Source organism: Tiliqua scincoides, chromosome 16, assembly GCF_035046505.1.
Source record: "Tiliqua scincoides isolate rTilSci1 chromosome 16, rTilSci1.hap2, whole genome shotgun sequence".
NCBI classification, from domain to species: Eukaryota; Metazoa; Chordata; class Lepidosauria; order Squamata; family Scincidae; genus Tiliqua; species Tiliqua scincoides.
In genome coordinates, this window is record NC_089836.1 from 7,636,874 (window position 1) to 7,652,046 (window position 15,173).

Here is a 15,173-nt window from a genome sequence, read left to right on the forward strand (position 1 = left end):
GCTTCAGAGACAGTCTATCTCTGGATACCCGTTGCTGGGAAGGCCAAAGAGTGGGGAAGGACTCTTGCCGTCACCTCCCACTCAGGGGCTCCTTGGAAGGGTCTGGCTGCTCACGGGTGAGGGCAGACCCAGCACTGCCCTTCTGTTCTTAGTGGGCATGAGAGTTGGGAATCAAACCTCAGTGCACAAGGTCAGCCTACCTTAGAGTCCAAGATGCTGGGAACATGCAGCAAGGGAAGGCATGTGTCCATCTGCGCTCGGAGGTAGGATGATTTCTGCAGACAGAGCTTGTGGTCTGGGCCGGTTTGGCTCTCCAGGCACATTATGCAGCTCACACGATTTATGGGGGGCAGATACGCTGCCCCTCTGTGCCTGGAGGCAGTCTTTCTCTGCATGCAGGCCACAGCAAAAGCAGCAGGCTGCCCTCATGATCCTGCTTGTGGAATTCCCAGAAACTGTTCAGTGGTTCCTCTGGAAAGCAGGGTGCTGTGGTGAGGCGGACCTCACAGTGTGAGGAGATCTGGAAGTGTCTCTGGAACGAGGCCACTGGCAGGCCTGAGTGAGCCCAAGCACTGCTCTGTGCAACTGGTCCATCCCCTGAATGCTCTCTGCAGCCATGGGAACGTGCTTAGCCTGTGGATGGTCCCCCATGGGCTCAATGCCTTTGAACCCGGATCTCACCGGTTCCAACTGCTAGCACCGCCCCGGTTCCCTTGTCCTGCCAGTGGGTGACGTCTGGACAGCAAACCCCATCCCATCCTGCTCCCCTCTGTGAGAACTGCCTGTGATACTGTTTCCCTTTCGTTCTCAAACCTCCCCCCCCCCAATGATCTCTGCAAGGCCTGATCCCCAGGCAAGATTCTCCAGCTAGAGATCCCCAGTGTCCCAAGGCCTGTTGCTGTTTCTGGGAGTGAGCCCTGGGCCTTCCTTGCGGGGGGTCGGGGGGGGTTGAGGATTTGTGGTCACTGCAGAAGGCACTTTGGGAGCTTGGGAATGGCAGCCTCTTGTGGGGGAGGAGGGGGAGATTCCCAGCAGAACTCCTGGGCTGCCTCCAGCCACAATTTCTGAAATGAGCTCCCCCTCAACTATTGCTCACCCCCCCCCCGTCTCCAGAGAATTGGCTGTATACAGGCCATTGCTCTTCTTGCTCCGTGCAAACCCCCTCCAGGAGCCCTGCAATGCATCAGCCAGGATCCAGCAAATTCCCAAACTGCTGGAGCAGTGGGGGGGGGGAGGGGGGCCATGCTTGGCCAGGGCTTCACTGCTAGATGAATGGAAATGTGGCCAAGGCACAGGGAGGTTTTGCCCACCCACCTCATCTCAGCCTCTGGTTGAGGAGGAGCCAGGGAGGGGCTGATGACACCTGCTTAGATGCCTTTAAAAGGGGAATTGGGCAGACTGAGGGAGGAAAAGTCCATCAGAGGTCACAAGACATGGTGGGCATATGCAGCCTCCTCTCAATGCCACGTGCAAGTGAGTGGCAACAGGATGCAGGTACCCTGTTGTCTTAGGTGCTCCCAAGGAAGCTGGACTAGATGGGCCCCCTTTGGCCTGATCCAGCGGGGCTCCTCTGATGTTCTTATGTTCATTGGGTTTGGGGGTTTTCAGTTCCGTTACGCACAGAAAGTCAGGATATAAGTAAGAAACATAATAATAATAATCCTGAAAGCAACAAAAAAGAAAATCTTGGCTAAGGTGTTTGCCATGGCCAGGTGGCAACCCTGCTGAATGCACAGGAGCAGGACCCAAGCAGAAAGGTGGCAGCCTTTTTAGTTTGTGCTTGAACATCAGGTAGGCCTCCTGGTGGGAACATGAGGCTCTCTTTTCCCTCCCCTCCTCTCTGCCAATTTAAAGAAACCCTCATTATAATTCAGGGATCCGGCAGTCAGGAAGCCAACCTTCTGCCTCTTAATTTCAGGCATTAATATACGTACGCACACTCTAGCACGCCCACGCTCCCTCGGAGGAGGGCAGGAAAGCCCCCCCCATGGGCCTTTTTGAGCCCCTTCCCTGCCAGTCTCCTTAATCGGCTTTTAATTAAGGGGAGCGACCCCTCTCTGCCAGTGTGGCAACAGGCAGGCAGACTTTTCCAGTGGTGGGTTCAGTCCCCCCCCCACTGCCCCATTAGACCCAGTGTGTACTTGCTCCATCCCTCCTCCCCCTCCCCGGACGTAGCCCCATTTTGAAGCAATTTCTATAAAATAAACTCTCTAATCAGGTAAATGATCCCATACGGTGAATTGCTGCCTTGCAGCTGCTCAGTCAACCTCTCTGTATTTGGGGGGAGAGGGGAGGCGCGGCAGGGGACACACACCAAATGTGCCCCCAATTAGAACCGAATCGGGGCTGGGAAGCCCACGGAGCAGGCTGTCATCTGGGACAAGGCTGGGGGAGGCAGGGGCAGCCGATAACCCAGAGGGGCAGGTGGGGTGGGGGGCACTGCCCTGTGTTTAGGTTCACGTCTGTTGCAATTTCCTGGCCTCCAGCATTGACCGTGACTGACGGGCGGCCGCTCAGTCCGACTCCAGGCCGTGCGTGGCCTCTCCCTGCCTCCTGCTGACCATCTGCCAGGCTGGACCTCAGTGCTGAGAGGGGTCTGGCCAGCTGCCCCTGGCTAACCATCAGGGCTAATCTGGGGACGGGTCTCTGGGTCACCGCTGTGTGAATCTTCCTCTTCCCCTGCCCTGCAATGTCCACCTACAAGGGTGCAATATATGTGGTCCAAAAGCAGAGTTCCTCTGAGCTAATGGAGAATGGACTTCCAGCCACACTGAGAAACCACCACTCGCCCCATACATTTCAGGAGGGCACCCCCAGAGCTTTCTGGTAGGGTTCGCGCTCCAGGTCGCTCTGTCCCCAGGAAGTTGAACTGAATTGGAACCCAAATCCCCAAAATTGGTCCAGAGACATTCCAGTCCGTGCATGTCTTGAAAGGCTTGTTATTCAGGGATGCCACCTGTATTCTTGGGCTAAGAGCTCCTTAGGGTGGCAGGCAGTGGGCTTCCTTGTGACAGCCCTGCGAGGTAGTCTGAAGCAATCGTTCTCCACCTGTGGTAACTACTCACAAGAATTTGGACTTGCTTCTTCCAAGACCAGCTGGGGGCGCTATCCCCATGACCCCACCCTCTTGAATCACCCTTACACGGGCAGCACTCCCTGGCCAAACTGCAGCATGGCAGCCCTTCAATTCTCACTGTGGTTAATTTCTAAAAGAAGAGGTACCAGGGCTGAAGTCAAGCTGGGGAGAGCCGTGCTCGCTGAAAAGCAAGATCACCCTCTGAAGACTCCATAGTCATCCCAAGGAACCTGTTTGGTGTTGAAGGAACTCCCTCTGCCCATGCTCAGAAGTGCTGCATCATCCACAAACTCCATTGTGGAGACAGGCCTGGCCAGCTCTCAGAGCTTCAGAAGCGGGCAGAGCACTGAGTACCTCCATTATCTTAAAAAAAGAGGAGCCTGGAGGAGTCCAGGCAATCAACATTGCTGCTCTCTTGACCTGTGGCATCTCCCTGCCAACCTGGAAGCATTTATGCTTCTGAAATAAATCTCTCTCTCTCTCTCTCTGCATGCGGGGAAATCAGCGCAGCCTGACTGGATGCTGGGATCCGCAGGGCTGGTGAGTTTGGGGGAGGCCGGAGACCATGATGAATATGATTGCTGAAAGCCACTTTCCTGGCAGATTGGGTTTCCACTCCCCAGACTTCCTGTCCAGGCCGGGCTGCTCCGTTCCCACTTGTGGCCTCCCAAACAAGGTCTGTCGGCTCCCCTGCGACTCCGGAAACAGCTGCCCCACTCCGGCTGGCCTTCTTGGACAGAGGGCCCAAAGGCCACGGCCAGCTGCCCTGCGGGAGCCATCGCAAGACTGTGGGGAGACCCTGCAGCCAGCACCATGGGGTGTGAGGAGAGTCCTCTGGACCTAGTGGGAAATGGCTGGCAAAAGTGTGTGGAAGAGAAGAGAGTGGGGCACATCCCCCAGAGAGGGAGCGACTTCTACCCTCTAACCTCGACAGACTCTCTCTCTCCCCTGCTCTCTGAGCCTTTCAATGGCGATGCTGCCAGGGGCTGAAAATTTTGTGCCAAGCAGGAGGTGCTCCACCCCTAGGCTCTGGGCCCGCACGAGGCTGCCTTCTGCCAAGTAAGGCACCAGGCAATCCAACCCCAAATGGCCTGCTCTGACTGGCAGTGGCACCTGGGGCCTCCGGCACACCAAGCGGGTGACAGCACCACTGAGCCGTGGCATCTCCTTTGCCCTCTGCCTCTGCCTCCCTCTGTTGTCTCCCCTGCGTCGCGTTTCAGAGCGCAGGCTCCTCGGGGCAGAGTCTTGCGCTTTGCAAATGGGCAGGCACACTGCTGGCCCTAAATTAGCCATCGGGAGGAGGAGATCAACATTCCGGGAGTGGCTTGGAGTGCCGTAGCCCACATCTCCTGTCTGCACGTTGCCTCTTCCTCCACGTCAGCAGTGACTCAATTACACAATACTCCGCGTTTCCGACAGGCAGAAAAGGTACTGGGTCGAGTTCTGTAAGAACGTCAGAAGGGTCCTGCTGGATGAGGCCCAAAGGGGGCCCATCTCGTCCAGCTTCTTTGGGAGCACCTAAGGCAACAACGTACCTGCATCCTGTTGCCACTCCCTTGCACGTGGCATTCAGAGAGGTGGTTGCGTCACCTATCATGTCTTGTCACCGAAACCCCCTCTTTGTGACCCAGGTCAATGCAGCCAACTCCAGTGGGCGGGCACTGAGAAAAGGTTGGCAGGAACTGTGCCAGGAGCAGTCAGGAGTGCCTGGACAGCATTCAGCAGAGGCAGGTTTGGGCAATCGCCTTGACAGCGTGAGGGGAGCATCTCCACAAAGCCAGTGGGCTTCAGTTCTCAGAAAAGGAACAGAAGAGCAGAAGAAACATGGAGGGGAAAGGAAGGGGAGATGGTTGGTGTCCAAAAGCCAAAGCTGCCCCCTCCCCACTTTGCAGAATGGAGTCAGGTAGATCCTGAAAAAGCAGGGGACTCCCTGGCTGTCAGGTTCTGAGACAGTGCACTGCTGCCCCTCTGTGGCCGAGGCTGGAGCTGCAGCTGTTCCTTCCTTCATCTCCCTCCCCATGGAATGTCTGTCTTGTGGCCACGCGGGGCGTCCTGCTTGCTTCTGTCCTGCTTTTTGCAAGAGCAAAACCAGAGCAGCAGATACTACCCCCCCCCCAAATATCAAAGCCATCAGAGGGTTTGCTCATCCAGATGACCCCTGAGCACTAAGTACGGTTGGCAGCACCCACTGTGCTGTCAGGGAGCAAGTGAGCGAGCCTGACCCTGGCGAGCCCACTGCAGGCCACTGCCCCAGGCCCCTCTCAGCCTGGCACTTACAAGAGACATGCAACCAAAACTGAAACACCACTTGAGGTGACAACATCCCAAGACAGTGCAGAAGAACAGCCTCCCAGGACACTTCCCAGTTCTTTCTGAAGAGCCAGGCTGAAGGCTTTGGGAGTATCCCCATGGAGGGTGTTCATTAGTCAGGGCCGCCGTGGCAAAGACCTTGCTCCCAGCTGACCCTCACTGGCCCTGGGTCAGTGAGATCAGACAGAGCAGGAATGGGTCATGTGAGGGGGATACAGAGGGGAGCAGCTCCGGGCTGGCTGGCAGCCCTCCAGGATTGGCCCAGAGTCTCCAGGAATCACAAGGAGTCCTGGAGGCATCAAATGACCTGGGGCTGTGGTCATCCATCTTTAGCTGTGCTTCTGCATTAAAGACAGGCTGGGCCTGGGCAGAGGGTCTCTCTGGCACAGAATGACCCCTTCAGGGTCTGCCAACCATCCATCAGTTCTCCCCCAGTGTGTCTGCTGGTTCACGTCATCCCAATGGTGAGGAGCTTCAGCAGGGAGAGAATCAGTGAGTGGTTCCGGAGAGGGAGGGAGGTGGCAAAGCGTTCCTGCACCCAGCAGTTTGTGGCATTGGTCCAGGCTGCCCATCGGACCCCGTGCTCCCCCCTCTCTGGGCAACGCCTGCCCAGCCCTCCCAGCCTTTTCCTGGGGGACTGAATGAGTTAACTGTCCTGGTCAAAGACCAAAGACGGCTCCGTGCATGCAAATGCCTGGCAATTACTCAAAACAGCATTCCTGGCTTCATTTGTATGACGAAGAACAAACAATGGATGGTTTACACCAAGGGGCCCTCTGAGGCCCAAACGGAGTAGGCAAACTGGCTCAAGCCCGTCGTGGGCACACGCAGACACCCCTGGTATTGTCTCCGTTAGTGTTGCGGCAGTCCTGTGAGGTAGGCAGCCTCATCTGTGCATTGCAGAGGGGAAGTCGAGCGAGAGAGGCTAGCCTTCCAAGAGCCACTCCCTGAGTTCACAGAGGCAGGCCCCTGACTGGGAACTTCCCAATGCGCAGCGTAATGGTTGAAAGACTGCTCTGAGCCAGCTGCCCTGACACGACACGTAGTGTGGTCTCGGGAGTGAGTCTGAATTAAACGGCTCCTGCTCTCAAGTAAGCAGGAGCCCAGCAAGAGCCAGCATTGGAATGGAATAGGAAGCATTGGAATGGAATAGCATTGGAATGGAATAGGAAGGAAAGCATGTCCAAATGACAACTTTGCATGTAATTAATGTGGAACAGAATGTGGTGATGACACCTGGCCTGGATGCCTTTGAAAGGGGATTGGACAAACTTCTGGAGGAAAAATCCATCGTGGGTTACAAGCCATGACGTGTATGTGCAACCTCCTGGTTTTAGAAGTGGGCTTCCTCAGAAGGCCAGATGCCAGGGAGAGCCCCAGGATGCAGGTGTCTTGTGGGCTTGTGTGCTCCCTGAGACATCTGGTGGGTCACTGTGAGATACAGGAAGCTGGACTAGGTGGGCCTTTGGCCTGATCCAGTGGGGCTGTTCTGATGTTCTTAACTTCATCCCAGTGGTGTCCCTTCTTTCTTCATGCTTTTGTCCACCCCAGGAACAGCTTCTGCTGATTAATTTCTCCTTTTATATAGCTGTTAAAGGCACAGAAGCTGTTCCATTGGGGGGGGGGAGTTGACAACCTTTTGTTTCTCAACCATGACAAAACACAAGACAAAACCAGAGTTGGGAAGAATAAAGGAATTTGCCTGATCCATGCCCAGGAATATTCTTGCAGGAAGTTTTTGCGCACATTGGTTTAGGTCTCAGCTGTAGACTGAGAAAAACAGTTTGGCTGGGAGCCACACGCAGCCTTGGAAATGTCAGCACAGGAGCTTTGCTGGGTCCAGGGAGTGAAGTGGGCGGGAGCACATTCCATGTCACATAAACACTGTAGGCAGACCGGAATCATGTTGATGCGAAAACACATCTCTGAGCCAGCCAGAGATGTTGCAAAGCAAGCAAGCTGGACTGGGGGGGAACAGCCCCCACAGCTCCAGACAGGGCCAAGTCTCTTCCTGTCCTGAGGCACATTTCACCCCCTCTGTGCGGTGATCAAAGTGCTCAGGGAACTGCCCTAACACCAGCGCCAGATCTGGGGCTACTCCTTTTTAAAGTACTCCTGTGACTTTAAGAACAACTCAACATAGGGAGAGTAGGCAAATGAAACTTTCAGCCTCTCCTGGCTAAATGAGCTGCATTTGCTGAACTTCTGCCTCATGCCCTCACCTCCCCCCTACAGTCACACATCTGGGCCTAGGATTTCTCCCTTATGCCCAATCTCTGCCTTTAATAACTGTGTGAGACACTCAACTGGTGAAGCTATCTTCCTAGTTTTCCTGATCTCTGCCTTTAATAGCTGTGTGACAGTGAGATATTCAACAGGTGAAGCTGTCTTCCTAATTGCTGCATCTTCGTGGCAAGAAGAGGCACCCCTGTTGAGTTTCTTGCTGTCAGGCGAGCACAAGGAGCTGGTCTCAGCGTGGGAAGACAGCACCAGACCTTGCAACTTCAAGAGGGGTCCCTAGAAGGTGTGTCCCCTTCAGGAGCTGTGTGACAGGCAGAAATCCAACCAGTGCAGTTCTGATCACTGCACCTGTGTGCCAAGAGCCCAGCACCTCTCCAAGTCCTCTCAGTTGTGCCACTGTCAAAGACAGCCAGGCATGCTGCCACCCTGCCACACCAAGCGAAGGCAGGCACCCGTCCACCCATCATCATCCTCCAGGCCATCCTCCAGGCTTGTTTTGCCCTGAGCACACGGCTGTGGAAGAGGTCAGCCAGAGGTTTCAGCTCTGGCTTCCAGTGGAGAGGCAGTGGCATTTTAATTTGTAGGTAGGAGCTGGCCAGGAAAACAGCCTTCCCAAAACAGCTGGGTGGAAAAGTCTTTCAAGGTAAACACAGGCGAAGGCGTGAGCAGAGAGGCCTGGCCAGAGCTTCTGAGAGGCCAAAAAGACAGCCCCACCTTCCAACCCAGTGCTGGGAAGAGGGTGCAGGGGCCAGGGGCTGAATCACCTGCCACTCCTAGGGGAGGCACAATTAGACAGGCAGGCAGTGCGCAGTGTGAATCTTGCCAGTGGAGTAAAATGGATCACTTCCACAGTCAGAGGCAGTCTGCCTCCGAGTGCCAACTGACACACACACCTCAACATGGAAACATGGACCTTCCATTCAATGGCCACAAGCAGGATTCCTGGAGGGGTTAAATCCACGCAAGGCTGTAGCTCATCCCTTCTGAAAAGAAAAAAGAAAAAAGTCGTCTAGGCTACCGGCCCTGTTTTGGCATCCTAGCCTAAAACCTCAAAACAAGCAGAGCCGCTTCCAACTCCATTTGGCATTCGATTGTTTCTTCGCAGTAAGATGGACCACCAAGTCTGCTTCCTGTCTGCTGGATGTCAGTTGCTCTCCTCTCTGCAACATTTCCTTCCTGCCTCAGAGCATGCACTCCTGCTCCCTGTCCTGCATTTTGAGATGTTGGTCCCCTAGTGAAAAAAGTCCCAAGAAAGGCAGTACCTTTCATTAGCACTGATGAAAATATCAGGAAGTCGCCCATAAGTACTCCAAAGCCGAACATTAAGCAGAACTTGACAGGGGGAATAGTGCAGTTGTCTGCACTTGAATGTCACAGCAGCTGCGTGGCTGCTGTCATGCCTGCAGTCGGTGGGGGACTGGAAATGGGATTCAGAATCGTAATGATATCGTTGTAGTGGATCCGTCTGCAAAGTATCTCCAATCACCAGTGGGCAGTGTGGGTCACTCTTTGCTCCAGTTGCGGTGTTAGAATCCTGAAGCGCCATGGGGCTGGCTGTGCTTCCAGGCCCTGCTTTTTGGGTGGTAGGTTTTTGCTCTGTGGCTGGCATGTCTCTTTTTCTTACTGGGGCTTGATCTACCGTCTGCACGGCATCCGCTTTCACTGGACAAGCGGGCGTGGCAGTCTGGGGCATTTGGTGGGCTGCTGTGAGATACAGGAAGCTGGACTAGATGAACCTTTGGCCTGATCCAGTGGGGCTGTTCTTATGTTCACCCTTTCAGTTCCCTGCTTTCAAACAGATGGAGTGATTTGCACTGTGAACATTACTCAGGACACAGTGATGACCCAGAGTCACCTTGGTCTTCTTGAGTCGAAAGACAATGTGAACAGGCTAAAATTGGGTCCCTTGTTCCTGTTTCTAGTCACTGTTGGTGTAAAAATAAATCCAGTGTCTCCTGCCACTGGGCCGAGGCGATGGGCAAGAATCTGGAGGACATGGCATCACTGGAACCTGCAAATCACAACCCCCAAAACAGGACCACCATTTGCAAGATGTCTGGGAGTTGCATTGCACTTGTGGGAGTTGATACAGACAAGGCAGCTCGATAGTTGCTCAAGGTGTTCCCAGCACCCTACAGAAGGTGCAGCTAGAAGGGATCGACTGGGAGATCTCTCTCTGACTGGTTTGCAGAAGACCACCCTTCTTTCGGGTGCCTCCCCACAGTCAAGTAGCCCAACTACATCTAACAGGACAGTCATGTATTTCCCCTGTAGACCCTCACTTCCGTTTCTTTCCCCGTCCTCCATTGACACCCTTGTGTCAACTACTAGCTTGTAAGACATTCAGGGCAGAGACCTGCCCCTCATTCTTTGCAAAGCAAAGCGCCCTGTCCATGGATGGTGCTATAAATGCGTTGTAATAGTTCCAGGGTGGAGCCTGGTCTGCAGGGTGTCCGCAGACCTAATTGCAGGGAGATGGTGCTAAGAAACGAGTTGCCACGACAGGGCTGGCTGGTGCCAGCTGAATTCTGTGTCCAGGGCCTGCTGCCACCCCCGTGCCTGCCACCCCCAGGGAAAGGGGCAGGCCTTGTCAGAAGTGCAGCTCCAGAAGTCGCCCAAGCAGCAAGTGAACAGGCCACAGTTCACCCAGAAAAACCAGCAGTCGTCCAAGCAAGACGCTGCCCATGACTGGTAGCTTTGGGGTGCCTCTCCATCCCACTGTTCAGGCCCTAGGCCCATCTAGTCCAGCTTCCTGTATCTCACAGCGGCCCACCCAATGCCCCAGGGAGCACACCAGATAACAAGAGACCTCATCCTGGTGCCCTCCCTTGCATCTGGCATTCTGACTTAGCCCATTTCTAAAATCAGGAGGTTGCGCATACACATCATGGCTTGTACCCCATAATGGATTTTTCCTCCAGAAACTTGTCCAATCCCCTTGTTCAGGGCTAGCTAGCCGGCTGGCTGCCTAGCCCCCACAGGGTGGGGGGTGGTGGAAAGATTAGTTTGCACCTAGCTGCAAACCCAGCAGAAGGAAGAAGTCCTTCAGACAGACAGACACTGCCTGTGGTTTCATTCAGGGCTTTCTTTTACTCCTTCCTCTTCTGGTTTTAAAGGGATCTTCAAAGGATCAGCCCCCAATGCTTGGAGGTGGTTGCAACCATTTCATTGCAAATACATTAAAACTGAAAGGGAGGGTTAAAAAAAAAAAATCCCAAACCAGTATATTTGGGCTGCAGTCCTAGACACACTTTCTTGGGAGCAAGCCCCATGGGATGCACTGGGGCTTACTTCAGAGTAGACATGCTATAAAGCTATAGGAATTAGGTATATGGTTGGTAAGCAGGTTCATGCAGAAGGAGAGAAGGAAGATTGAAGAGCAGTACGTGTCTAGGATTGGTGCCTTCTTTCTGCCCTGCTGTTTCGTAGGGAAAGTGATTGTTGTCAGCTGTGGTGTTAACTGAGTAATGGAGTCAAGATAAGCTTTTCAGGAGAAAGAGAAGAGGAGAAAAGAAGGGCCTTGGGAGCTCTTGTTGGTATGTGTTTCTGTTTGTCCCTTGGGCTTGTGGCCTACTCTTTTGGATTCTGGAGTGGGTATTTTTTGGAGTACTCTGGAATTCTGCAGTACTTTGGTAGGAGGGAGTTGGTTTTAGAGATTTCTCTGTGGTTTACTGGCTCTGTGCCTATCTTTATACCTAGTAACTGAGAACCTTTAGTTTTCTCTTATGCAAAGTCTATTGTGGAACAAGTATCTTTTTAATCAGTTTTGTGTGATTGTGTGTATTGCCTGGGATTTTCAGGTATGCACTCAGCTTATATTTGGGGGCCCTTGAATACTTTTGGTCATGAGAGCCCTGAGGTATAGCTACCTTTACACATGCAGAGGACTGTGCAGTTAGAGCACAATCCTCCACAAGTTTATTCAGAAGCTCCACCTCTGAAGCCTCTTTCTCTTAAGGCCCCCCACACCCATCCCCAAAGTGAACAAGCTGTAACTACTCTCTTCCTGGGGGAGGGGGTATGATCCAGGCTTATGTTCCCCATCCTCCTGTCTGTCCAGCCATCTGCATCTGGGGATGGGGCAGACTGGTATGTATGCCCTAAGCAAGTTTTCCAGTTTGCCTTCCTCTGAGCCAGATACTTCTCAGCTAAGATCCTTTGGACAAAATTTTCAGAGGCAGCACCAGAGCTCTTTGGCATATTTACACCGCTACTCCAGCTGTAGAAAAAGTCCCAGCCCTGCACTACACACAGACCCCTCCCCAACAACCAGTTACCCCCCTGGGTTCTGCCATCGATATAATTTGACAGGCTGCTTGGCTGCAGTCTGGATTTACTGGTTATTTTTTAAGCTCCTCTGTGAACGGTCACAACGGCAGCTGCCATGGGAGACGACGGCCCTGACTGTGGCCATGATTTGCCACCGTTGCGTGACCGTCGCTCCCTCTCTCCCCTGAAGCAGAAGCGGAAACAAAACACCAGTTTCCAGACTGTGGCGTTCTGGTATGCAGAGATTTGCAAACACTTGGAAAGAAAGCGCTTGCAGTCTGTGGCGCACGTGTAAAAGTTGCCTCACAGGTGCAGTTTACTATCTTTCTCCATGCTGAATGTATAAAACGGCTGCAGGCAGAGTCAGGCATTTGGTTCAGCAGGCTCTGTCTTCCCTTCAGGGCTGCAGACACAGAAGGGTCTTTTCCAGCCATACCAGGCGATGCTTGAACCAGGCGATGCCTTGAACCTGGACCCTCCTGAATGCCAACGTTTGCTCTAACCACTAAGCAGCAGTCCCTACTCCCGCTACTGAGTGGAGGAGAGTTTACAGTGTGTAGTGTGATCTCCCATTTCAGGTGCACAGGGTGGCGTCAGAAATGGGTGGGGCACCCGTCAAGCAACTGTGCCTGTCAGAGAGCCCACCTACCTTGGCCAATCCTCAACCCTGCAGTTTGAGTGGTGATAACCCCCTAAGTGACATCACAAGAGGGGCTGGGGGCGACCCAGTGCAGGTCTTGGCCTCCATCCTCCAGCAACCCAGTGTCAGCATTACACGTGAGGTGCTTGAGACTCCCTGGGCAAAGTGGGGAGCGCTGCTGTCCTGCTCTCCCCCCCCCCCAGCATGGCATCCTTTCCAGTGGCTGTTTGCTGGTGTCTCTTCTGCACCTTTTGAGATTGTGAGCCTTTTGGGGGAAAGGGAGCCATTGAGTGCTAGACTGTGTCCTGTAAACCCCTGCGTGAACTCTGTTGTTGAAAAGCGGCATCTTGACGCTTCTAATTAAAATTACAATAATGACAGAAACCCTCAAAGGAAGGCCTTTCCCCTGCTGTGAAACTGACCGGCCTCTTTGCCCCCAAAAGGAACACACAAGGACGGACCTGCCTGAGCAAACAATACCAAACTTTTCCAAGTGCTGAAGACCAGAAGAGATTGTGAAGAGCTCCAGAAGGATCTCTCCAAACTGGCAGAATGGGCAGCAAAATGGCAGGTGCCTTTCAATGGAAGTAAGTGTAAAGTCATGCACATTGAGGCAAAAAATCAAAACTTCACATATAGGCTGATGGATTCTGAGCTGTCTGTGACGGATCAGGAGAGGGGTCTTGGGGTGCTGGTGGACAGCTCCATCCCTGTCAAACCAGACCTCAGGTTGTGGAATTGGCAGATCTAGTCAAATTGCCACCCCCCCTCACCGAGACAGAGATAAAAGAAGATAGCAGATAAGAGAGGAGAAACAAGTGTAGTCAAATCTCGCTATCTCTATGGTTTAAGCAGGAACCGGCTGTGTGGCCTCTGTGAGAGAAGTCATGTCACGCACGCACCCTGAGATAAGACAGCAGGAAGGAGGATGGGGAAGAGAGACTGTGAAAGGCACGATCTCTTGCTGTGGGCTTGTGTGAGGCTCACACTTGGGATATCTGGATGCTGGAGAACACAAAATAATGAGTCTTCTATCTGCTCATCTCAGCCCCCCCCCAACCTCTGCCCAGCACTCTGCTGCCAAAAGCACCCCCTCTCTTGTGGTTGCCCCAGTCACATCATGCCCCTCTTGAAACCCCATCACTGACCTCCCCATCCACACTTGGACACCTGGCACAATCTCCTGGTTCCTGCCTCTCGGCCCTGTGTGCCTCCATTGTTTTGTCACCTTGGCTGTAAGCCACTCAGGGCAGGGACCTGCTGTCTTATCCCATGGATCCAGTGGTTCTCAAACTTTTTAGCATCGGAACCCAATTTTTAGAATGATAATCAGTCAGGACCTACTGGAAGTCATGTCATTAACAGGGAAGTTAATAGGATATCCTGATCATCTCTTGAATGTATATGCCTTTGTTGGCTATTACGCTGCATGAAATACGCCAGAAAAAAGATGCTCAGAGTTTGATCTCCCTATATTTAAACCAGCTTGCAAACTGCAGGAGCTCAGCTGATTGCAGGGCAGTTAGCAGCTATCTGGTTTTTGAATAGCCTCAGAGCTTGAGGCAGTTAATTGTCTGATCTTTGCATCACCCTGTTTTCATTGGCAGTTCTGTGGGATCCACCAGAAACTGGGTCATGACCCACAGTTTTAGAAATCCTGGGCTAGATCATTGGTTCTGTATCAACAAGTGGTTGCAGGAATGCACACTGATTTTTTTTTTTTAAAGGCACAGGAGCAGTAGGGGGGAGAGTGTGTGGATTGGAAACAGCGTGTGTAATAATGATCAGGGTGTCATCAGGGTGAACCTGAGCTGTCCGTGTGATGCAGCTGCAAAAGAAGCAATCACAATATTGGCCGCAGAGAGTCCAGCTTGCAAGAAGTCCTGGTTCTGTCATATGCTGTGTTGCTCAGACCCCACTTGGAGTCCTGTGTCCAGTTCCGAGCATCACATTTTGGAAGAGGATATTGACAAGCTGCAAGGGAGGTCCAGAGGAGGGCAAGAAAGATGGTGAAGAGCCTGGAAGCTGAGGCCTGTGAGGAACGATCAAAGGGGCCTGGTAGTGCAGAATGAGAGGAAGCAATCTCAGACTGGGCGTGAGGAAGATTATTGCAGCACCCAGGCAGGTCAAGGCAGACACAGGTGCTCCTGGGGGTTGTTGGCATCCTTCAGTCTCAGAAGACTATGGTATTGCGCTCTGAATGGTGGTTCCGGAACAGTGTCCTCTCCAGTGCGCGAAGCCTGGGTAAAGTAGTTATGGAGGATAGGCTGTTACCCATGCGGCAAATCCCCCCTCTCTGTGTCGCTGAAATGGTCCAGTGTTGCCAGAACGTGACTGTGTTCAGCCATGAACTGCCTCAGGGACTCCGGCTCCGGATTTTGCCTCGAGGTTGACTGCCACTCGAGGTTGACTGCCTCGAGGATGAAGCCTCTTCCATAACTGGATGTAGCCACAAGGCAGTGGAGGTTTGGGATCAGAGTTTTCCTTCTCTCAGAGGAGCTGCCTTCCTAGGCTGACGAGTCCCATCTACCCGGTGGCTGTTTAGTCGCCTCTTACAACAAGTACAGCCAAACTGAGGGCCTATTCTTATCCCCAGCCCCCAGGGGCTGCTCCTGTGGGTATCCCAGTGCCAAACCA